The sequence below is a fragment of the Papaver somniferum genome, chromosome 5 (genome assembly GCF_003573695.1).
Source record: "Papaver somniferum cultivar HN1 chromosome 5, ASM357369v1, whole genome shotgun sequence".
Classification (NCBI taxonomy): domain Eukaryota; kingdom Viridiplantae; phylum Streptophyta; class Magnoliopsida; order Ranunculales; family Papaveraceae; genus Papaver; species Papaver somniferum.
In genome coordinates this window covers 195,291,863-195,318,184 of record NC_039362.1, presented here as the reverse complement: position 1 = coordinate 195,318,184, position 26,322 = coordinate 195,291,863, and the positions used below count along the sequence as shown (strand labels likewise).

Genomic DNA, 26,322 nt, shown 5'->3' with positions numbered 1-26,322 from the left:
CCAATACAGAGTTTATAAGTGGCTCCTTCCACTGCTTACACAAACAAGTAGAGTGCACGTGCGTTCCACGTCAATAAATAATGATTTTTCATAACGTACTTTATTTAGAACTTAATTATTAATAAGAGTAATATTTATTTAGAACTCAATAGTAATGTACGATTGAATTTGGAGTTACAATTAGGCTCAACTATTTCTCAAATTCTTTCATTAAAGGGCTATTTCGACGTACTTCTAATTACCAAACCTCGTAAGATTAGTGGTATTCGTATTTCCCCAAGATTAATGATTACCAAGAGTGTTTTAACGCAGTTGATCTATTTATTTGGGTATTTATAGTATTATCCTCTAGGCCATTACCGATTGTCATATGAATAAGGCAAAACCACTTCCATCTCTTTTACTACTGATGCCGGAGTAACGGATGGATTATTGCCGAAGTCACCAACAACGGAACCAAGGATTTATGCCTGCATGGGAGATTTTTTTTCTTTGGATGGATTTGTAATAGCAAATACATACTTGAAGTGAGAAAGGCCCAACACGCTACCTTGTAGCAATGATTATGGAATGTTTCGAGAAAACGACGAATTTTGGTCATTACCAAATGACCGCTAGCACGGTGAAAGACTATCAAAAAAATTTAAGATGCAAATTTTAACACACAAACATATTCTCACCAGAATACTTCTATTCAAAAAATGGATGAATGATACAACTAACGTGTATTATGAAATACTAAAGTGGTAAAATTTAATACTTCTATTTGGATACTTCTATAAGCAAAATCCTAAAGTGTATGCTAAACCAGTTGACCTTCATGGCACTTGACAAATTTGTAGCGATTAGCTGGTGCACCGTAAAGAGGTACATATGTTGGAGCATGTGGCGCACTATAAACCACATATATATAGTTAGGATAGTCCCACATGGAATAAGAGGAAGTACATGTGGTGCCTAATAAGTTTAGGCATCTCCTTACATAGCACCGAGGTCTTTTAGACTAAACCCTACACCTGCTGTAACGGGTGGTCAAGTGGGGACAATATCGGTGCTATGTGGTCGGGCCCAGAAGTAGGGTCTGCAGTCCGTGAAGATCCTAACAACTGGTATCAGAGTCTATGGTTGGGGCTGCTGTCCGGACGGAGAAGTGGTTGTGGATGTCACCCGCTTTAGGGCGCAGGTGGAGTCAGACTCAAGGTGGAGCAGGCAAGGCCCAAAGTAGATCTGGCGCTCAAGGTGGAGTTAGTGACACACCCATTAACTCAGATGGAACAGGGTTCTAGGTGGAAAAGGCTGTGCTCAAGGTGGAGTTAGTTCTAGCCTTCCCATTAACTCAAGATGGAGTAGGGTTTCAGGGCGCGTAGTGATAATAATCATGTTCGATGGGTAGCATATACTGACGGTAATCATATGGTGGAGTATGATTGGATTGGTGAGGTGGTTTAATCTCTCCAAGGTCGAGATTGTTGGAGTATGTGGCGCGATGTAAACCACATATGTATAGTTAGGATAGTCCCACATGGAATAAGAGGAAGTACATGTGGTTCCTAATAAGCTTCCTCCCTTGGACATCTACGGATCACGGCTACACACTACGATCAAGAGTTGTCCATTCATCGTCTTTGCGTGCTCCCTTTTTCGCAACTCCACCCAATGGATCAGCAAGGTCTTTCTCATATAGGTAGCCTTTCATCCGAGACTTCCAAAACGCAAAGTTCTTCCCATTAAAAACTTTAACCCTGACTACCGTGCTGTCGTTATTATCACCCATAACTCCAACTCCAATCGTACTACGATAAACCCTAAAGCTCTAACCCGAGCTCTGATACCAGTTGTCAGGATCTTCACGGACGGACCCTACTTCTGGGCCCGCCCACATAACACCGATAACCCGATCTCTGATACCAGTTGTCAGGATCTAATACCAGTTGTCAGGATCTTCACGGAAGGACCCTATTTCTGGACCCGACCACATAACACCGATATTGTCCCCACTTGACCAACTGCTGCATCATGTGTGGAGTTTTAGTCTAAAAGGTCTCAGTGCTATGTAAGGAGATGCCCAAACTTATTAGGCACCACATGCACTTCCTCTTATTCCATGTGGGACTATCCTAGCTATGCGTATGTGGTTTACATCGCGTCACATACTCCAATAACATAGTGATGTAGGTAACCATTTGAGTTTGACAAACACTTATTTGACAGATAATCAGAAATACAAGACGTGTGTCTCAGGTGGGATAATATGATCTTGTTGATGTCTGAATCGGAAGTGAAGTCCCAGATAATCAACCAATGTAAAGGGTATTCATCATTTTTGTTTTTTCTTTTGTTTGTAGTTCCAGAAGATGTTGATTCAAATTCACGAAAAGAGAAAAATTGGGAAAGAGAAAAGATTGGGAAAAGGAAAATTAGGGTTTGAGAAAGAATGATTAGTTAATGAGTTAACGTATTGGATTGAAATTAGTAGTTAATGTTGTTTGTTCGATCTGGAATTTTTAGTTTGAATGTCGACCATTTTCGCCTCAGAACCGTTGATGAGAAAAAGAAGAAGAGAGAAGATAAGAAAGATAGATATCTTCGTTAGTGTTATATAAAAATTCGATTTAGTCCTTACAAAGTATAGCTAAACTAAATTAAATAAAACCCCCATAATAAGTTCTATATACACCGAAATCCTTTATCATCTGGACGGTTAAAATTAGATTAATGGGTTGAAAAGTCATCTAATCCAATGGTTCTTATCTGATGTTCACACGAAAAATTTAAACGCAGGAATTTCCAGATCCAACGGCTGATTTTTAGAGTCAGCAGATCTAGCGCCCGAATTTCATTCCGTGTTTTTAAATCGGGTAACAATTTCAGTTTGTCTTGCGCTCATTAAGGGGGGAGATTTTGTTCCACACACCTATTGGCCAAGAGTTCTGCCAGGTAGTTTTCTGAAATCGGAATAAGACTAAGTTTTGTTAAATTCCTAATACACATTAAAAAGTTTTTGTTGTTGCCTGCATACAACTTGGTTCTATTTTTTCACCATCTCTAACTGAAATCTAACAGCTTCAGGGACTTTCTGATTTATTCCGTTTTTGATTTGTTTTGCTTATTTATTCCGTTTTTGATTTATTTTTACTCGTTTAGTCCTTAGGAATCCCTCTGTATCTCTTCCTAATAAAATCCCGATTTGCAAAATCTAAAACACTAAACTAATAGTAAGAATCAAATTTAAGTGGAGCAGTATATATATATATATATATATATATATATATATCTTTTGAGTTTGCAATTTTTTTTTTATTATTATTTTTTAATGAATTTGCAAATCGGATTACGCAATTTCCTGCAAAGATATAACAAAATATTTGCGTTATGGGATGCAGTACACCCAGCTGAAAAGCTATACGGCATATTAGCCTACACATTGATTAGTACAACCACAAACTAGAAAAGCAGGGTGGTATGAAAATAACTACTGAAACAGAGAAATGAGTACCACAACCAATGCTTGATTTCTTTCATCTAAAACCACTGTTTGATGAAAACGGTCCCAAGCATGTAAGACTCAAATAAATGAGTTACATGCTTAGACATAAACATACATCATGTATATATGTATGGGTGTGCCTCACTTTGTACAGGTGACTTAATAATAAGGGTGTACACCATGCACATGAAAATTAATGTAACAGGCATGTATGCCCTTCAAATGGCACGGGCATGGTGGACTCAACATCATTAATATTTTCCTCCACCAACAGTTTTTGGCTTTTGCATTTCTGCCAAACCAAAAAGCTTCACCTAAAATTGAACTACATCATTAAAACACATTAATATCTGTCACTTACATATCTGATCACTTCTTCTTTTTGTTCTTGGGATTGGATTTTGATTGAAATGGAGGAATGTGATATTTCATCATCATCCATTTTATTATCATTCATGGTACTACTACTTTTATGTCCAAGCAATAATGGAGTAGAAGCAGGGAAAGTTAGAGCGATAATAGTTTTTGGAGATTCATCAGTTGATGCAGGAACAATTTTATTCCAACACTTGCAAGAAGTAATTTTGAACCTTATGGTCGTGATTTCGAAGGTGGCAAACCAACCGGACGGTTTTGTAATGGAAGAATATCGCCTGATTTCATGTCTGAGGCTTTTGGATTGAAACCGGTTGTACCTGCTTATTTGGATCCAACGTATAGTATAAAAGATTTTGCCACTGGAGTTTGTTTTGCTTCTGCCGGATCCGGTTACGATAATGCTACTTTTGATGTGATGGTAAGTTTTGATGAAAAATTTCTTAAAAAGTGATAAATTTAAGAGTAGTATACATAGTGCATTTGTCTGATACTTTGAATTTGATTAATGTAGTCAGTGATACCTCTATGGAAAGAAGTGGAATATTTCAAGGAATATAAAGAAAAATTAATCAGTTTTTTTGGTGAAGAAAAGGCCATGGAGACTTTGAATGAAGCACTATATGTAGTAAGTATAGGAACCAATGATTTTCTTGAGAATTATTTCGCCGGTCCTCGTCGGTCTGCACATTTTACAATGGCCGAATACCAAGATTTGCTTCTCAGTATTGCACAAAACTTTCTTATGGATCTTTATCAATTGGGTGCTCGGAAAGTATCCGTAGCCGGGTTGCCTCCAATGGGGTGCTTACCCTTAGAAAGAGCTACAAATCTCAAGTCAAAGAATGCTTGCAAAGAAGATTATAATAAGCTGGCTCTAGATTTTAGTACAAAGATTAAGAATTTAGTGACCAAGCTGAGAAGTCTACTTGTTGGGTTCAGACCAGTTTTTTCAAATGCGTATGATCCGATTTTAGAAGCCATTCAGAAGCCTGAAGTTTTTGGCGAGTTTAGTTTTCTTCATTTCTTTAGTTTTCCGATTCATGTATGTACTATCCTTTTATTGAATCGGTCAAATATAGAACGGGTGAGTTTGACTATATATCCATCCCCAATGTGATTGTAGGACTGGAGACAGTAGAGGTTGGATGCTGCGGCACCGGAATATACGAGATGGGTGTTTTATGCCATGCGGACAACTCATTATCGTGTACAGATGCAACCAAATATGTATTTTGGGACGCATTCCATGGTACTGAGACACTGAATCAGATCGTGACTGATTACTTGTTGAAAACAAGCCTTGCGGAGTTCGTAGGAGAATCTTGAGATTTATAAATCCAAAAACATTAATGGAATTTTCAGGTTTATTATTATAACTCTACATCCATAAGGAGTGGTTGGCAAGTCCATTCTAAATAAACGGAAAATGGGTCATTTGTCCAAATATTTTTAAATCACGGTTCAAATGGACGAGTAAAAAATAGTTTTGGTGAAATGCCAAAAAAAGATAGTAAGGATGGTTTCATCCTAGCTTAAATTTAAAAAATACCAAGGATGAAATTGGATACATCCTGTGTAAATTAAAAATAAGAAAAAATATTTGAAAATGGGCACGATGAAACTGGTTACATCCTGCATATTTTTACATTTTTGTCCATTTAAACAGTATCAAAATCTAACTGTCCATTTCATCCAGGAATTGTTGATTTTGGTCTTTTTAACCAATTTTGTGCTAAATAAAATTCCAACAACATCTTATCCTCCCTTGTACTCTACTTTCTCTTGTTCATGAAATTTCATGGGAGTTAGGTGGGGCATATACCCTAAAGATTTACCGGTCGAAGCAGTTGATATTGGATTGACGTAATTTCAACCATGAATTTATTTCATTTCCTTTTCTTTATTAAGTTTTTTTCCGCAAAGCTGAGATTTTATTAATAAAAGGGAAAGCAAACGCAAAGAGGGAAACAAACCGAACCCATTAGCTAGTTTACATTTACGTGCTTAATCTCGTTGAATTTTGGTGTCTTCAAAGTTGATGAAGATATATGACCTACTTTTTCGGTGAGGTTATTCATGGATATTTGTGTCATGTAAAGGACCACCTTTTCGAAGTCATTTCACACCTCTGTGACGCTGTCGCATAAGAGCAGTGAAGCAACAAGTGATCAGCTGATTTTACTCCGTCACAAAGATGGCTGTTCATAGAAGTGTTAATTCCTGTGCGATGCAACATATCTCTCTGCACCCCAAGCACGTATATAACGACTGTTTTAATCATTAGTCATCAAGATGATCACCAGACTTGTCGTGCCTGACAGAGTGCAAATGTTAAAAAAGGGTATGAGTCGTATGACCAAATGAAGCACGTATTTGGTTCATTGATGTTTTAGAGATTTTGTATATGCGTTCAAAAAAAATTTATGCAAACCTAATAAAGCAAGTCATTAATTGAAATGGAAATTTATGGCCAAAACATTTCAGCAAATTAATAAAAATTATTTTTTTACCTATAATCATCAAAATATTACCATAAGTTACAAAAAGAGAATATCTTAATGCAGTAAGTAAAAAATTCTAACATTTTTTATGCCAAAAATCAGATATATCGTCTTCTTTGATCAATATTCTTCTTACTCACATCTCAAAGTTAACAACAATCAACAATGGCTACACCACTTTCCAATACTTTGTTTATTGTTTATCTAGCTATTGCCTCCTTCACCATTAGTTGTTGTTATTCTCAACATGAAGACTGAAAGGTTTGTGTATATATATATATGATCATGTCTCTATTGCGCATTGCGGCTAATTATCTCGACACTCTTATAATGAGTATATTGATGGACGCAGGTTTATATTGTATACATGGGTGAGCTTCCAAGTGAGGCTGAATATAGCCCTTTATCTCACCACGAAACTATCTTACAGGATATCGTCGAGGGAAGGTACGTAACAAGATAACAATATAATAGTTCTAGTTGATTGACTAAACAAAAGAAAGAGTTGTCAACTGGTAATAACAAACCTTTCATGCAGCTCCGTGGAGGACACATTAGTTTACAGTTATAAAAGGAGTTTCAATGGATTTTCAGCCAAACTCACCGAAAAAGAAGTTCAAAAGCTTTCTGGTATATACACCATCAAATTTGTTGCTGGTCATAGATTCGTAATACGTGTTATAATATACGTTGTGCTTGTGTCTGTGTGTGTGCATGCATGCAGATATGAAGGGTATAGTTTCGGTCTTTCCAAACCGTTTCTTTCAACTCCAAACTACGAGGTCCTGGGATTTTATAGGTCTTACTAAGAATGTGAAAAGAATTCCTTCTGTTAAGCAATACTATAATTGGTTTCCTCGATACTGGAATCTGGCCAGAGTCTGCAAGTTTCTCGATGCTGGGTTTGGTCCTCTTCCTAAGAAATGGAAGGGTACCTGTGATGGTGGTCAAAACTTTACATGCAACAAGTATTTTTCTAAACTTTGTGTTCTTTTCAAATCTTCACAAAAACAATTTAAACCGTCACGCCTGTAGAAATTACTGTTTAACCCAGTTTTTCATGACCTAGTTAATGGCTAGTCCACCCGTGAAACTAATTTACTCGCAAGTCCAAAAACATGATTATTTACTCGTTGGTCCGAAAATTTTGTGGAAATTATAAAGTGTGTTTTCTAAATACCTAAAACACCCTTCCAGATATAATTAGTATCAATAATTAACAATATCAATACATATGTTAATATGTAGTAACATATGTTACTAGTAACATATATATATCCATACATATTAATATGTACTAACATATGTAGTATGTAGTATCAATACATCTCAATACATATTAATATGTAGTATATAATATCAATACATAACATAATACATATGGTTATGTAGTATCAATACATAACAACATCAATATATAACATATTGATACTACATACGTAGTATCAATACATAACATATTAATATGTAGTATCAATACATAACATAACACATATTGGTATGTAGTGAAGCTAATGGAGAGCAAAAAGAGGGTCTTACATAGTATTATATGTTAGGGTTAGCAGAATAATTTTATTCTTTTCAAACCCTTTTTGGACTAGCGAGTAAATAATTTCTCATGCTGGACTAGCCGTTAACCCGGGACGGGTTTAGTGGACTAAACAACAACATATTCAGCTACCCAAATTGCTTGTCAGGCCGGGCAGGCCAGGTAATAAGTAATAACACTTATTGTGAGGCCCAAAGTCTTATCAAGGCCCATTTTCTTGATCAGACCAGGCAGGCCAAACAGGCTACAGGCTTTTTCAGGGGCGAAGCCATCCCATTGCAAGAATGTGCACTTGCACCCCTGCCTGGCTCCAAAGCCTATTTCAAGCCCAACAAGAATTGTTTTCTATATACAAGCTTATTTTTGCTTCTTCGCACCCCTATTTTTTTTTATACCCCGTAAAAAATTTTTGCACCCCCATCTCATGATTCTTGGCTCCGCCCATGGGTTTTTTGTACTTTTGAAGTTCTGTAATTATTTTTTGAATTTGGAGATCGAATGACCTATAGTTTGAAACAATTTTGAATAATTAATCTTCTAAATATAGAATAGAAGTAAAAAAATAAAACTTTAAATCCAAAATATAATCAAAACATATAACCATTTATTTCAACCTAAAACTAAAACTCTTCAGAAAATTTAAACGAAATCATATCGAATTGTTTAGGCAGGTAGCCGACCAAGTATCATATTTTAGTCAAAGCCCGGGCCCGTCCATTTAAGCTAGGGGTGTAAATTCGGGCAGGCCGGGCCGCCCGACCCAAAAACTAAAACAGGCCGGGCAGGCCAGGCTTAATATTTGTGAGCCCGTAAACAAATTCAGGCCGGACAAGCCGGGCACAAGTAGATAATTTGCTACCCAAAGACCGCCCAAAGCCCGCTTTTTATACGGGCATGCCAGATCGGGTCGGACATGCCACTATTTTGATTTTTTTTTTTTTAAGTTTAAATTTTCAAATGAACAGTATTAAATACAATATCCTTTCCTTTCCAACATCGCATATCGTAAGTGATAGTATTATTTTATATTTAAATTACACTGACAAATTTTTAATTTTAGCCTATAATAATTAATTAATTAGAGTACAATAAACTTTCTAATAAGAAAATATATTACCATTAATGTTTTGAAAAGGTTAATTATAAGTAAAAAAAATTATATATTTTATTTTTCTTGACACAAAATTGACAATTATAAAATTGTAACTTTTAAGTCTTTTTAAGAGGATATTAAATGATTAATGACACATAGAAGACTTTCAGGCCGGGCACCAGACCGGGTATTAGGCCGGGCATCATAATTAATCGCAAAGCCTGAGACCGCCCAATAAATTAATCCAGGCCAGGCCGGGTGGTCCATGACGGGCCATAACAGGCTTTGGGCTACTTCGGGTACAGGCGAGCTCGGGCGGATACACGCAGGCCGAGTATTTTCGGGTATTATTTACACCCCTAATTTAAGCTAATCAGGCCAGGCGGCCATAACGGGCCAAAATATGATTTGGTCTCTTATGGGTACTGGTAGGCCGTGTCCTTTCGGGTATTATTTAAGCCCTACTTATAAATCTCTACGATTTGCGCATTAATGTGCAGCAAGCTGGTAGAAAGGAAAAGAAGTACCTAAAATAGCCTGCAAGTGCACATGGAAGTTGAAGCAAGAAAAAGTAAATAAGGGTTTTGTCCACAGGGACTTGGAGGATTTGCTAAAGTTTTCTAAATTTCTAAAGTTATCTGAATTCAAAAGAAGGTACTAAGGCTTTTGATTCCACTACTTGACCCTAGGCTAAGGAAATTATGATGCAATGTATGTCTTGTTCTTTCATGAAAGACTACAATGAGGATTCTACTAACTATCCTAACCAAATTACCCCTAGCATCAGTTGTCTTTAATCAGCACAACTAATCACAGGCATTTAGCTCCTCTAGCTAGTTTAGCTTAAGGAAATCTCTCTAGTGGATTGAATTCTTGGCCAAAGACCTAGCTCCACTCCTAGTATCAGCTGTCTTCTAACAGCACAGGTGATCACAAGCAGGTAGCCCAAATGGCTAAGCATTCATCCTAAGGCAATTCAGCTCAATAAAAGAACATACAAATACATTAACATTCCTAGCATATGATCAAGAGCTTCCTCTAAACCCTAGCAAGTGAATTAGAACATGGACATGCTTGTAATCATGATACTAACAGGTATAAACATGCTCCACATTACACAACATACAATTCACATTCAACCTTTATGCATAAGAGAGATTCAACATGGATGAATTGAAAATGAATTTTGAAATTAATACTGAACTGCAAATATTGCTCACTGGCTAGCCCAGAGATGCCGAATTTCACAACCCCTAACACCCTTTTATAGGTACAACAGAAAGAATTCCAAAATCCCCAAATCAGTGAAATTAGGGTTCTGACAAAAAGTGAGATTAAATCACCTAATACATTGAAAACTAATCGAAAACTTTCACCCATGCCCCTAATTAGACGTACACTAACTTTCCCCCCAAAATCCCCAATTTATGAAATTAGGGTTTTTCAAAAAATCCTTACCTAATCTCTGAAAACGACTGATAGATCTCACCCATGCTTCCTTCTCGTCTGTTGATGCTACCCATGCCTTCGATTTATCCTCTAACCTCACCTATTTCATCAACTCCTAACCTAGGGTTCCTGTGAGATGAAACGATTAGGAGGTGATGTTATAAGTGGCTAGAAAGGTAGGTCTTGGTTGTTAGAAGTGATGATGGCTCGAGTGGTGGTGGTTGAGTGATTTGTGGGTTATGGTGGTGGTGATGGAGACAGCGTCGCTGTTGCAGAAGAGGGGAAGAAGGAGATGGCTCGATGGGTTTTGGCTAGGGTGTGTTTGTTTTGGGTATATGGTATTTGGTTGTTTGGGTGTTGAGAAGACCCATCAAATCTCGATGTTTTGTGAGGGGAATCCGTAGGATGATAGGATGAGGGAAAGATCCAACGATGTGATGTAAATGGATGTGGAGCGATCGTTGGATATGGAATACATCAAAACTGACGGTCCAAGATGGAGTTAGGTGTTGTAGTGTTTGACAGGAGCTTCGGACTTCGATGCACGACGATGAAGCGACCGTAGGATGCTGAGATGATCCAATCTGACGGCTGAAGATGAATGCGGGTATGGATATTGGTAATGGGTTTGGGTGAGGGTTTTGGGCCTTGGGTATGCCAAGCCCATATCTTGTTTAAGAACAATTCTTCCTCTTCAAGCCCACTTCTAGCCTTTTGGTCTTGTGCACAACATTCTTCGCGGCTTCCTTGTGTAATTCCTCCCGGCTTTTCACTACTTTTCTGCTATTTTCGCTCCGCTATTCATCCAAACTTTATTTATTACCTAAAAATGCAAAATTAATTAATAAAAATATTTATTCTTGAAAACAATGAAAATACAGAATATGGGATAAAATTTAGAATTAATGCACAAAAGATGAGTTAAATGCCAAGAAAAATATATAGAAATATGCACTTTTTAGCACTCATCAAATACCCCCAAACCTGAATTTTACTTGTCCTCAAGTAAAACAAAACTAAGGAAATCCTACCTATACCACTGTTGCTGGTCTCTCGAATGCATTTAGCGTATGCACTAAGCCTTTTAAACCACTAAGTGTCCCTAGTGGACGAGTGAAGTCTCGTGAAGGTTTGCTTAGAACGTACCTACAAAGTTCTAGGACAAAATATGAGCTCAGATTCCATCAAATGTGACATGTGCAAGACAGTTTAAGCTTACAGCAAAATGGAGATGTCAATCTAGCTATCTAAGGCACAATCCTAGCATTGATAACAAATAAAGACATGTGATAAGAGTGTAAAGTGTATCTACACATGTGTAAAGAAAGATCGGATGTTATGACTACTAATCACCAAGAGATAGTTTCTCAGGCTAAGAACTGAGGTCGAAATCTAGCTAGCTGTCCGGACTTTACGAGAATTGTGAATGAGTTGGAGGTGTTTCACAATTACTCGTGTTGTACAACAATGGCATATACCCTTCCTTGCTTATTACAATAAAACAAAAGATGACTCTTTACATGACTCTTATTTACATTGACTACTCTCTTTTATTTTTGGATAAGAGAGAACTATTTTCTTTACATGACACAAATGGAATTTGAATACTTGATTTTTTTTTTTGTATTTTTCTGATTTTTTTTTTTTTTTTTTTTTTTTTTTTTTTTTTTTAAATTCATTTTTTTTTTTCAAAAAGAGGGAGGAGTTTTGTTTTCAATTATAGCATGTTATAAGGGTATATACTGATTATCACCCCTAAACCTAAATTAAACAGTGTCCTCAATGTTTAAATAGTGCAAAAGAAAGAACTGTACAGAAAAGGAAAAATATAAAATAAAATGGAACGTTCAACCTGGTTTATGTACAAGGGTGGACCAATCAGGACGCATAGACGGGATCCTCCAGATTGGTTGCCTCAATGTCAGGCGGAAGTGGTTCAAGGAACGGTTTCAATCGCTGCCCATTCACTTTGAAAATGTTCTTGTTGGAGACATCTTCAAGTTCCACAGCTCCATGAGGGAATACCGTGCGTACTAGGAATGGGCCGGTCCATCGGGACCGCAATTTTCCTGGAAAAAGATGCAGCCGAGAGTCGTATAAAAAAATTTTCTGACCCGGTGTGAATGACTTGCGCAGAATACGCTTATCATGAAACAACTTCATCTTTTGCTTATACAGCTTGGCACTGTCATAAGCCTCATTCCTTAATTCTTCTAACTCATTGAGTTGAAGTTTCCGTTGTGCACCCGCCTTGTCAAGAGAAAATTTAAGTTTCTTGATAGCCCAGTAAGCTCGATGTTCTAATTCCACAGGAAGATGACATGGCTTTCCATACACCAGACGATAAGGGGACATGCCAATTGGTGTCTTATAAGCTGTTCTATAGGCCCACAAAGCATCATTCAATCTCAATGACCAATCTTTCCTTGACGGGTTGACCGTCTTCTCCAGAATGTGCTTAATTTCCCTATTAGAAACTTCTACTTGTCCGCTTGTCTGAGGGTGGTACGGAGTTGCAACCTTGTGGGTTATGCCATACTTGCGTACTAAAGACTCAAAGTACTTGTTACAGAAATGTGAACCACCGTCACTGATTATAGCTCTAGGGGTACCAAAACGTGAAAATATGTTCTCCTTCAGAAATGAGAGTACCACCTTGTGGTCATTCGTCTTGGTTGCAACAGCTTCAACCCACTTCGAAACGTAATCAACAACAACTAGGATGTATAATTTTCCTTCAGAAATAGGAAATGGACCCATAAAGTCAATCCCCCACACATCAAATAGCTCAACGATCAAAATCGGATTCAACGGCATCATGTTTCTCCTCGAGATACTTCCTAGTTTCTGACAGCGCTCACAAGCAATACAATACTCATGGCAGTCTCTAAACAGCGATGGCCAGTAAAACCCACACTGCAGGATCTTTGCAGCGGTCTTCTTGGCACTGAAATGCCCTCCACATGCTTGGTCATGACAGAAAGATATCACATCTTTCTGTTCCATGTCGGGTACACATCTCCTAATGATTTGGTCTCGGCAGTACTTAAACAAATATGGGTCGTCCCAAAGGAAATGTTTAACTTCAGCCAAGAACTTGGAGCGGTCTTGTCTCGACCAATGTGAGGGCATTCTACCTGTAGCAAGGTAGTTAACAATGTCGGCAAACCAAGGAAGGTTTGACACAGACATCAATTGTTCATCAGGGAATGATTCTCTAATCAGCTCAGATTCATCAATAGACTCACTAGTTAATCGGGACAAGTGATCAGCAACCACATTCTCACAACCTTTCTTATCACGGATTTCGATGTCGAATTCCTGTAATAAGAGTATCCATCGAATAAGGCGAGCTTTAGCATCCTTCTTAGAAAGAAGATACTTCAAAGCCGCATGGTCAGTGTATATGATGATCTTAGATCCTATCAAATAAGATCTAAACTTGTCTAATGCAAATACCACGGCAAGTAACTCCTTCTCGGTAGTCGAATAGTTGAGTTGAGCATCATTAAGAGTTTTACTAGCATAGTATATCACATATGGTAGTCTATCAACACGCTGTCCTAAAACAGCGCCAACGGCATAATCAGAGGCATCACACATGAGTTCGAACGGTAGTTCCCAGTTGGGTGGTTGGACAATAGGAGCTGAGGTGAGGAGAGTCTTGAGTTCTTCCCATGCCTTCACACAAGCAGCATCGAAGTTAAAGACAACATCTTTGACAAGTAGATTACACAAAGGTCTTGAGATTTGGCTAAAGTTTTTGATGAATCGCCGGTAGAACCCAGCGTGACCTAAAAATGATCGAATCCCCTTCACAGAGTGGGGTTGTGGTAAATGTTGAATGAGGTCGACTTTAGCTTTATCTACTTCAATTCCTTTTTCCGAAACGATGTGTCCTAGAACTATGCCGGAGTTTACCATGAAGTGGCATTTTTCCCAGTTTAAAATCAGATTCTTTTGCTTACATCTAGACAACACAAGGACCAGATGGTCCAAACATTCATCAAAAGAGGAACCAAACACAGAGAAATCATCCATAAAGATCTCGAGAAAACTATCTATCATGTCTGAAAAAATGCTCATCATGCAACGCTGAAAAGTGGCAGGTGCATTACACAGCCCGAAGGGCATACGTCTAAAAGCAAATGTCCCAAATGGACACGTAAATGTAGTTTTTTCCTGTCTTGTGCAATGTGAATTTGGTTATAACCGGAAAAGCCATCTAGAAAACAGTAGTGACTGTGTCCAGACACACGTTCTAGCATTTGGTCTATGAAGGGAAGGGGGAAGTGATCTTTTCTTGTTACTGTGTTCAACTTCCTGTAGTCGATACATACTCGCCATCCTGTGGTTGTACGTGAAGGGACTAACTCATTCTTTTCGTTCCGAACTACAGTAATGCCTGACTTCTTAGGCACAACTTGAATGGGACTAACCCATTTACTATCTGAAATCGGATATATGATACCCGCATCAAGTAGCTTCAAGATCTCACTCTTAACAACGTCTCTCATGTTAGGATTAAGTCTCCTTTGCATTTCCCTAGATGGTTTGGCATTCTCTTCAAGATTAATGTGGTGCATGCAAATGGTGGGACTTATCCCTTTGAGATCTGAGATGGTCCATCCTAAGGCTTCTTTCTGCTCCTAAGTACTCCTAAAAGCTTGTTTTCCTGTTCTATGTTTAATCGTGAAGAAATGATAACAGGTAAAGTATCAGAAGGACCTAGAAATGCATACTTCAAAGTATCAGGTAATGGTTTCAATTCCTGTTTGGCCTTAGGAGACTCATCCGAAGATATAACAGACTTCTCAGAAAGTGGGAGTTGTTCCACTGTAGTCTGCCATTTAGTGATGTCCATTTGAGGTACAGATTCGAGCAAAGATTGGACTTCACCAATGTATTCATCATACAACTCCAAGTTAACATCTTCCAAACATGCTTGCAAGGGATCTTTTGACATAATGCCAGTCAATGAATCTTGTATCAAACTCTCAATCATATTGACCTCATGTACATCCTCATCATCAAGATTCACATGCTGTTGACTAACATTAAACATTCAGCTCTACAGTCATGTTTCCAAAAGACAGCTTCAACACTCCATTACGACAATTGATGATCGCATTAGACGTCGCCAAGAAAGGACGTCCTAAAATGACAGGAATGTGACTTGGGTTTTGTACAGGTTGAGTGTCTAAGACAATAAAGTCTACAGGAAAGTAGAACTTATCAACCTTAATCAAAACATCTCTACCTCACGAGGGACTTTGACGGATCGGTCCGCCAATTGGAGAGTTATGGGTGTGGCTTCAATTCTCCAAGACCTAACTGCGCATAAACAGAATATGGCAGGAGGTTCACACTTGCACCTAGATCTAATAAAGCTTATTGACCATGTGTTTCCTATAGTGCAAGAATTGTTGGACAACCTGGGTCCCTAAACTTAGGTGGAGTTTTGTTCAGAATGATGGAACTCACCTGTTCAGCTAAGAAAGCACGTTTGTGCACATTAATCTTGCGCTTTTGAGTGCACAAGTCTTTGAGGAATTTGGCATATGCAGGGATTTGCTTAATTGCCTCAAGAAAAGGAATGTTGATGTTGACTCTTTTGAACAGTTCTAACATCTCATTGTAGTGGGTGCTTATCTGTTGGCGAACTAACCTCTGAGGATATGGAGCAACATGAGCATTAGGAGTTAGAGGGATATTCACAACAGTGGGATTGTCGGCTTCACTAATGTGCTCAGGCTCCTTTTCTAAGGGGTGTTCTTTGGTGGTGCAGGCAATGATATGTTTGGCTCAGATTCATTTGATTGTGGTATGCCTACATTGTTCTCAACAATCTTACCACTTCGGAGAGTGGTGATGGAATGGACTTGATCGGGTGAGGTTTCATTGCAAGATGATGTGCCTGCTTGAAATATCCTCTTTGGATTTTGTTGGGGCTGGCTAGGAAGTTTACCCTTTTCTCTTGTATTCAGTGCATCGCAAATTTGACCCATCTGTAGTTCTAGAGCGGAGACTCGTTGATCAGTTGCTTTCTCATTTTTCATCAGATGTTGGGTCAACTGATTGATACTCTCTTCGATGCTAGACAATTTCTTGTCAGCAGTGTATTGAGGGTACGACTGCTGTTGAGGATTTTTAGGGTATTGATAGCCTTGATGTTTTGATAGCTTTGAGTGGGTTGAGATGGTCCTCCTTGAATGGGTCCTTTAGACCATGAAAAATTGGGGTGGTTCCTCCATCCTGGGTTGTAGGTCTGTGAATAAGGGTTATGCTCTTGTTTTTGAAACATAGCATGTGCCTGTTCCAGCCTAGATTCTTGGAATGCATGCATTTCCGGACAATCACTGACCTGATGGTCAGAACCGTTACATATATCACAGATAGCCATTTCGACATGTTCACAGAAACAAAGAGTGGTAGAAGGTTTTACGTTTTTCTGAAGTTCTAACGCTTCTATTCTTCTTGCTAGTGCTGCCATTTTTGCATTTCCCTCAAAATCAGACTCAATTCTATGGACCTTATCTACAGGTGTAGTCTTTCTAGGTTCACGAATGGACTCCCACTGTTGAGTTTTTTCAGCAACTTCAATTAGGAAAGCCCAAGAGTCATCAGCACTTTTATCTGTGAAGAGTCCATTGCACATAGACTCTACAATTGTTCGGGTGGAGACATCTAAACCTTCATACAAAATTTGCACAAGTCTCCATTTTTCAAAACCATGATGGGGACACTTAAGCAACAATTCATTGAATCTCTCAAGATATCTAGCTAAGGTTTCACCTTCTAATTGTACAAAGCTGTTCAGACTTTGACGAATTGTCGCAGTCTTGTGATTAGGGAAGAACTTTTTGAAAAACTCTTTTGTGAGGTTGTCCCATGTCCTAATTGACTGTGGATGTAAAGCATACAGCCATGACTTGGCCTTTTCCTTCAAAGAGAAAGGGAATAGTCTCAATTTTAGGGTTTCGTCAGACATCTGAGTGAAACCTATAGTTCCACAAATCTCCTCGAATTCTCTCACGTGATGGTAAGGGTTTTCATTTTCAATTCCTCTAAACACGGGAAGCATTTGTATTGTGCTCGATTTTAGCTCATAATGACCAGTAGCTTCTGGTAAAACAATGCACGAGGGTTGGCTTGTCCTTGTGGGATACATGTAATCCTTGAGACTACGGGGTTCTTCCATTATCTCAGGTTGGTCCGGTGTGTTTTCCTCAAAAGATGTGGGTATGTCAATTGGGTCTATTGGATTGACTCTAATTAGTCGGTTTGATTGGTCTCTAAAGGTCACAACCATATCCTAATAAGATCATTGATCGATGTAATAACATCTAACAAGCCCACAGTCAATGAAAAAAAACACGACCTAAAATTTGGTTTTGTTGGGTTTTGGTTTCACAATGGGTTTTGGTTTATAAAATGTAGAGCCCAAATTTTTGGTTTGAAAGGGTTAGAAACTTTGGTTTAAAATGGGTTTAGAAATTTTTTGGATTAATTGGGACAAAGCCCAACCAACTAAAAGGCTTTTGGTTCTTGGGTTCTTTGAAGAATTTTGGTGAGAAAAATCTTAACTCACGGCCCAACAGAATTTTGTTGCCTCTAAGCCCAACAGAATTGTTTTTGTAAGGTTAGGAGCCCAATGGATGGGATATAAACCTATAGTCCAAATTAAAGTGCAAGCCCACAAAAGAAAAGAAAAAATAACAAACAAATAATTACAAGCCCATAAAAGAAAGAGAAAAAGAAAAATAAAAATAAAAATTATTACAAGCCCAAATAGAAAATAAAGAAAAAGAAAAACTAAAATTATTACAAGCCCAAATATAAATACTTAAATACAAGCCCAAATAAATTTAATGAGGCCCAGTTGGGTTAGCTCATGGGTTAGGCTTACTTGATTTTTGGAGGGAAGCCCAAATTTGGGCTTTTTATCCCTTTTTGTTGCACTAGCCCAGTTGGGCTTGGATCTTCCTTAGCAACCTTAATCAACAGCTCAGCAGAATTGCACCAGCAGCAGCAAGTAGGAGGGAGCAGCAACACCATCAACAGCAGCTTCACAGCAACAGCAACAGCAGCTTCACAGCAGCAGCAACAGCAACAACAACAGCAGCTTCACAGCAGCTTCAAAAGAAGGTACTAAGGCTTTTGATTCCACTACTTGACCCTAGGCTAAGGAAATTATGATGCAATGTATGTCTTGTTCTTTCATGAAAGACTACAATGAGGATTCTACTAACTATCCTAACCAAATTACCCCTAGCATCAGTTGTCTTTAATCAGAACAACTAATCACAGGCATTTAGCTCCTCTAGCTAGTTTAGCTTAAGGCAATCTCTCTAGTGGATTGAATTCTTGGCCAAAGACCTAGCTCCACTCCTAGTATCAGCTGTCTTCTAACAACACAGGTGATCACAAGCAGGTAGCCCAAATGGCTAAGCATTCATCCTAAGGCAATTCAGCTCAATAAAAGAACATACAAATACATTAACATTCCTAGCATATGATCAAGAGATTCCTCTAAACCCTAGCAAGTGAATTAGAACATGGACATGCTTGTAATCATGATACTAACATGTATAAACATGCTCCACATTACACAACATACAATTCACATTCAACCTTTATGTATAAGAGAGATTCAACATGGATGAATTGAAAATGAATTTTGAAATTAATATTGAACTGCAAATATTGCTCACTGGCTAGCCCAGAGATGCCGAATTTCACAACCCCTAACACCCTTTTATAGGTACAACAGAAAGAATTCCAAAATCCCCAAATCAGTGAAATTAGGGTTCTGACAAAATGTGAGATTAAATCACCTAATACATTGAAAACTACTCGAAAACTTTCACCCATGCCCCTAATTAGACGTACACTAACTTTCCCCCAAAAATCCCCAATTTATGAAATTAGGGTTTTTCAAAAAATCCTTACCTAATCTCTGAAAACGACTGATAGATCTCACCCATGCTTCCTTCTCGTCTGCTAATGCTACCCATGCCTTCGATTTATCCTCTAACCTCACCTATTTCATCAACTCCTAACCTAGGGTTCCTGTGAGATGAAACGATTAGGAGGTGATGTTATAAGTGGCTAGAAAGGTAGGTCTTGGTTGTTAGAAGTGATGATGGCTCGAGTGGTGGTGGTTGAGTGATTTGTGGGTTATGGTGGTGGTGATGGAGACAGCGTCGCTGTTGCAGAAGAGGGGAAGAAGGAGATGACTCGATGGGTTTTGGCTAGGGTGTGTTTGTTTTGGGTATATGGTATTTGGTTGTTTGGGTGTTGAGAAGACCCATCAAATCTCGATGTTTTGTGAGGGGAATCCGTAGGATGATAGGATGAGGGAAAGATCCAACGATGTGATGTAAATGGATGTGGAGCGACCGTTGGATATGGAATACATCAAAACTGACGGTCCAAGATGGAGTTAGGTGTTGTAGTGTTTGACAGGAGCTTCAGACTTCGATGCACGACGATGAAGCGACCGTAGGATGCTGAGATGATCCAATCTGACGGCTGAAGATGAATGCGGGTATGGATATTGGTAATGGGTTTGGGTGAGGGTTTTGGGCCTTGGGTATGCCAAGTCCATATCTTGTTTAAGAACAATTCTTCCTCTTCAAGCCCACTTCTAGCCTTTTGGTCTTGTGCACAACATTCTTCGCGGCTTCCTTGTGTAATTCCTCCCGGCTTTTCACTACTTTTCTGCTCTTTTCGCTCCGCTATTCATCCAAACTTTATTTATTACCTAAAAATGCAAAATTAATTAATAAAAATATTTATTCTTGAAAACAATGAAAATACAGAATATGGGATAAAATGTAGAATTAATGCACAAAAAATGAGTTAAATGCCAAGAAAAATATATAGAAATATGCACTTTTTAGCACTCATCACAAGCTTATTGGGGCTCGATATTATGCGACCAATGAACGTTGCGGGATAACTACTAGGGACACCCAAGGCCATGGCACTCACACTGCATCAACTGCTACTGGCAACATTGTTAAGGTGGCGAGCTTTTTCAAAGTTGCAGAGGGGAATGCAAGGGGAGCAGTTCCCTCAGCCAGAATCGCCGCTTACAAAGTTTGTGACGCGGATGGTTGTCCGAACAATGCAATCTTGGCTGGGTTTGATGACGCAATTGCCGATGGAGTTGACATTATTTCGGTCTCGTTGGGTGACGTTGACCCACTTCCCTTTGAGCAAGATCCGGTTGCCATTGGTTCTTTTCATGTTTTGAAGAAAGGCATTCTAACCTCAAATTCAGCTGGTAACAATGGACCTTATCTAAAGACGGTGGTCAGTAATGCACCTTGGTTGTTATCCGTGGCGGCAAGTAGTACCGATCGCCGTGTTATCAACAAAATTGTCTTGGGAAACGGATCAGGTGAGTTTATTACGATGTAGCCAATTTTGATTCTTTCCAACTTAGACTGATACTCAAGTGTATGTATGATTAAATGAAACAGGGCATTGGAGTGAATGGTTTCGATTTGAATGGGACTGCATTTCCACTTGGGTATGGAGATAACATTTCAACTGAATGTGAGCCTGAAGAAGCAAAGTAAGTTACTACTTTTGCACCCAAGAAACTTGAGTTTTAAGAGACCAAAACCTTTGGGACTAACCAATACAATATTATCTACCAAATTTCAGGAGGTGCTATTGTTTGAACAAAAACCTAGTGAAGGGGAAAATGATTTTATGCGATGGTACGATTGGTACCGAGACAGTAGAGGAAATTTTAAAATATGGTGCTCTAGGAACCATCATAGTGTCGGATTGGGACACTGACCCTTTTGATGTTTCTGACGTCTATCCGTTACCGGCTTCTTTGATAGATATTAGGCATGGGGAAATCGTCAAGTCTTATTTCAACTCTACGAGGTAAGTATTATACACATTTTGAATCTACTCATGCATCCCACCTTTATTTCTGTAAAAGTGTTACTATCACTTTTTTTATTGGTTTTTGTTAGAGGAAAAACAAAAAGTGATTTGAGAGGGGAAATCGTTATCGACTCGGTAACTAGGTCGATTTGACAATTTTCATTAACTCGGACTAAAATGCGCCTTATTCAATACATCAATTTCACACTCCTATAGCCAAACCCATCAATTTCACAAACCACAAAAGCCATTAAAGCTTGATCGAAATCAATTCTTCTTCTTCCTTATCTTCCGCTACTGTTAAACCTAAGAACGAAAACCAAACACAACATAATTGAGTAATCGACTAAACAATAAAAACCTAAACATCTAAAAAATGAGAATCTTAAATACTAACTCAGGATAATTGTAAGGAAAAAACTATTCTCTTTATGTTTCTTAATCTTTAATCTTTGTGCAAAATACTATTTTGACATCTAAACTAGGTCCGAGGAAGTATTAGATATTTTCACTGAAGTCACCTACAAAATTGATGGTTAACATGAACAAAGCAAAAGCAAAAATGTGAAATTAGAGATCATTGTTTTAATAATCTCTTCTTTGGATTTTGAGTTTTTGTCTTCTCCCTCTCGTCACCGGGACTCTATCTCTTCAAGTCCATTACAACATACAAGATTAATCAAACCCCATAAGAGTACACAATTTTTATATCTAGTTCTAAAACTTGGCTGATTCTCTTTTATCATTGGCATGTGTTTGGGTTCTTGATGATAAAACAATTAAGTTTATTCTCATGGATATTCCTTTGTAGTAACTTGAGCTTAATTAGGTTAGAATAGATAGGCGGAGTCAGTACAAGCAGATGGAAAAAAAGGGTATTTTTGGTCGGCGAAAATAAAAAAAACATATCTCACTTAGTTAGTGACTCCACAACGGTTTTCCCTCGTCTCATATCACTTTTTGCTCTTCGTCTGACAAATATTTTTTTATTTTTGCTAAATATAGACTAAAATGAAAAAATGATAGTAACAATTTTACAGAAATGTAATGCATATAGTTGTTAAGCAGAATTAGTAATACTATGATTTTCATGCGTGTTTATTATCAATTTCACAAATTGCAGAAATCCTGTTGCAACCATTTTGCTAAGTGAAACTATAAAAGATTTTGAAGCTCCTGTGGTACTTTCTTTCTCTTCTCGCGGACCCAACACAGTCGTACCCCACATTGTCAAGGTAACAAAGATTTGTAACATCTTTATTATTCTTTGCTACGGGTAAATTAATCATTGCTTTGATATTGTTCCCATTTGTTACGTAAAACAGCCAGATATTAGTGCACCAGGAGTTGATATATTGGCTGCATTCTCACCTATGGGTAATCCTTCTGAAATCAAAGGAGATACTAGGTCCGTGAAATACAGTATACTATCAGGGACATCCATGGCATGCCCGCATGCAACAGGGGCAGCAGCATACGTAAAAACATTCCATCCTAACTGGTCTCCTTCGGCTATTAAATCTGCTCTTATGACCACAGCTTTCACTATGAACAGTACCAAGAATCCTGATGCTGAATTTGCTTATGGGTCTGGTCAAATTGATCCAGTAAAGGCTACAAATCCTGGTCTGGTCTATGAAACACTTGAAGATGACTATGTCATGTTTCTATGCTCCGTAGGCTACGACTCTTCAAAAGTTAAACTTGTTGGATGTTAATGAATCCGTTGATTATTCTTATTCCATAAACTCATATAAATAGTATTACAGGAAATCTGGGAGACTTCATTGCATATCGTATATTCTCCCAGATAAATAAGGTAACAAAATTATATTGTCTATTACACCCCCTTAGTCGTAACGGGAGAGGAGCACACGTTAAGACTAGAACGAAAACGAACAAACAATACCCGTGGAAGGCCCTTGGTGAAGATGTCTGCATATTGACTGTCAGAAGGAACGTGCAAAACATGAATCTCACCGATACGTACTCGTACAAAATGAATATCAATCTCCACATGTTTAGTGCGTTGGTGCTGGACAGGATCCCCTGACATGTAAATTGCACTAGTGTTATCGCAGTAGACAACTGTGGAACGACGTAGATGGATGTGAAGCTCGAGAAGTAAGTTGCATAACCAAGTAGTCTCAGCAACGGCATTGTCAACTCCTCGGTATTCGGCTTCCGCACTGGAACGAGATATAGTAGCTTTTCGTTTGGATGACCAAGAAATCAGGTTGTCTCCAAGAAAGATGCAGTAGCCAGATGTCGACCGACGAGAGTCCGGGCAACCCGCCCAGTCAGCATCAGAGTATGCAGTCAAGCCCGTGATAGGGGAAGCGGAGAGAAATAAGCCGTGATCAAGAGTGCCTTGAAGATACCTGAGAATGCGCTTAATAGCTTGCATGTGTATCTCCCTGGGATCATGCATAAATAAACAAACCTGCTGCACGGCATATGAAATATCAGGGCGGGTGAACGTCAGGTATTGAAGAGCCCCGGCCAGACTTCTGTATAAAGTCGGATCCTCGAGTGGAGGGCCAGATGTAGTACTGAGCTTCGGTTGTGTATCAACATGAGTAGTGACTGGGTTGCAGTTCGCCATCGATGCACGAGCAATAATATCTTGTGCATATGAGGACTGTGATAGAAATAATCCTGAATCTGAGCGAGTCACAGTAATACCCAGAAATTGATGTAACGCGCCAAGATCAGTCATAGCAAATTCACATTTCATCAACCCAATGAAACGCTCTAAAAGTGCATCATTAGAAGCGGTTAAGACAATATCATCCACATATAGTAATAAGTATGCAGTGTCCGAACCAGAGTGATAGACAAAAAGTGACGGATCACAAACACTTCCACGAAAACCGAAACCAGTAATAAATTGTGCAAACCGCTGAAACCATGCTCGAGGGGCCTGTTTAAGGCCATAAAGAGACCTACGGAGGCGACAAACATAATCAGGATGAGCGGAATCAACAAAACCTGGTGGTTGATGCATATATACTGTTTCAGCCAGGTCACCGTGAAGAAAGGCATTTTTGACGTCTAGTTGACGAATGCCCCAAGAACGAGATGTTGCGATACTGAGTACAGTGCGTATAGTCGCTGGTTTAACAACTGGACTAAACGTCTCAAAGCAATCAACTCTAACCTGTTGAGATTTGCCATTGGCCACTAGTCGAGCCTTGTAACGTTCCAAAGTTCCGTCAGCGTGAAACTTGTGACGGAAAAGCCACATTGACCGAATGATATGAGCATTACTAGGGCGAGGAACCAGCTCCCAAGTGTTGGTCATAACCATAGCATTATATTCGTTCTTCATGGCAGCATTCCAGTTGGGGTCCCTAAGTGCATAAAGATGAGAACGGGGAAGATGGGAAATGGGAATTGTGGATTGGACATGAAGATTGAGTTTTTGGATGGGACGAAAGATGTCCCGGGAGGCCCTGGTGGTTGGGCGAGATGCCGCTCGAAGCTGTGGGCAGGAAGGTGTGGCTGGATGAAGTGGGCTGGAAGAGACATGCACAAAGATGGGTTGAGTTTGGGAGGTTGTTGGAGTGTCGAGGGAGATGGGCTGTGAATTGGAAATGGGATGAGAAGAGATGGGCTGAATAGAAATGGGCAGAGGAGAAGTGGGTTGAGTGGAAATGGGCTGAGTAGAAGTGGGCTGAGTAGAAGTGGGTTGAGTAGAAATGGGCTGAGAGGGATAAGCTAGCCTGCGGTGTGGAGGAGTGTACAAGGGCGAAGGAGATGGGCCTTGTTCAGGAGGTGGAGCGGAAGTGAGCGTGGGTACAGGCTCAACAGAATTTGAAGGCACAGGTGATGGATAGGTGGAGGAATCTAGAAATGAATAGAGAGGATGGGTTTGTGGGTCGTGAGTATGGGAAGAGCCTGGTCAAGAGGAAATAGAAAAGGAAAATCTGGGAGACTTCATTGCATATCGTATATTCTCCTAAATAAGGTAACAGAATCATATTGTCTATTAAAACTCATTACAGGAAAACCCTGTCCTAGTACTACATTACCATATAAACCGCATAATTTCAATTATCCTTCATTAGGTGCAAATATGAGATCAGGTGTCCCATTCAACATAGACTTTACGAGGACAGTTACCAATGTAGGGGGACCTAATTCGACATACAAGGTAAAAATCACATCAGATGATAGGCTTAAGGTGACAGTGGTGCCTGATGTTCTTTCTTTCGGGTCTCTCAATGAGAAGAAATCTTTTGTTGTTAATGTTGCTGGAGGTGGGTTAAAAGATGATGACACCGCGACCGGATCTATTGTGTGGTCTGATGAAGTTCACACTGTTAGAAGTCCAATTGTTGTCTATACACATTCTACTGTTCCTCCAGTTCTTTCAACTCCTTCAACATAAGCAATTTACAAAATTCTCATGAATGCTATTGAAAATAGAGTAGTTTGTGATTTTGTACGTCCGGATATAATTATTTTATGATATTATACTTTGGCATGTTCACTTGTTACTGCACAAAGTACTTCTTTTCCTTGTCGCATTGGATTTCCGGCATAATATTGGATCGTAAGGGAACAAATGCAATCGGTCAGCTCTACGTGAATGTTGAAAGCCTCATTTAACCTTCCACCACCAAGCAAAGCTCATGCACTACAGTGGTATTGTACAGAGTTACATTAGGCTCAAACAAAATCTTTAAGCATCCAAACGAACAGCATAAGAGCTATGTAAATCAGTGGAGACGTTGCTTCTGCTGGTGTTGATGGGAGTGGAGGGATCGGTAAATATTTATTCTCTTTGTTGTGTGAGGCGAGGCACAAAGCCCTTTGCCCAAGGCAACCAAAAGAGAATAAAATAATTGCTCACATTTTCGCACGTTGGGGGCTTTATTTAGCTAGATCCTGCACGACTCGTGTGTCTAGCTCGCCTTTCACAACATAGGTTGGAGGGACGGAAAAGAGA

The 26,322-nt window shown here is 39.0% G+C and overlaps 2 pseudogenes; both read left to right on the top strand.

The window, feature by feature from the left end:
* The first annotated feature begins 3,868 nt into the window (after positions 1–3,868).
* On the top strand, positions 3,869–5,229 carry LOC113278425 (annotated as a pseudogene).
* Positions 5,230–6,733: 1,504 nt separating this feature from the next.
* LOC113280483 lies at positions 6,734–25,761 on the top strand (annotated as a pseudogene).
* The last annotated feature ends 561 nt before the right edge of the window (positions 25,762–26,322 follow it).